The following is a 268-nucleotide window of genomic DNA, read 5'->3' as shown; positions in this document are numbered from 1 at the left end:
CAAACTCATCAATTGTTCTCATAAACAATTATCTAATCAACCTATGTAATGTAAACAACACTCATTCCCAAACAATAACTTAATTCACCATTTTTCAATATATAATTCATCGAAAAGATATCATGATTATGATTAAATAACAGATAAGTGGGGATCATAACCCCAAATAATAACATACACATGTATTATCTATAATCGACATCATAACCCACCGTTTATCAACATAAACAATAATGTATCAACATACATTTCATAAACAAATATCATA

Source organism: Lupinus angustifolius, chromosome LG13, assembly GCF_001865875.1.
Source record: "Lupinus angustifolius cultivar Tanjil chromosome LG13, LupAngTanjil_v1.0, whole genome shotgun sequence".
Taxonomy (NCBI): domain Eukaryota; kingdom Viridiplantae; phylum Streptophyta; class Magnoliopsida; order Fabales; family Fabaceae; genus Lupinus; species Lupinus angustifolius.
Note: the sequence above shows the minus strand (reverse complement) of the source record.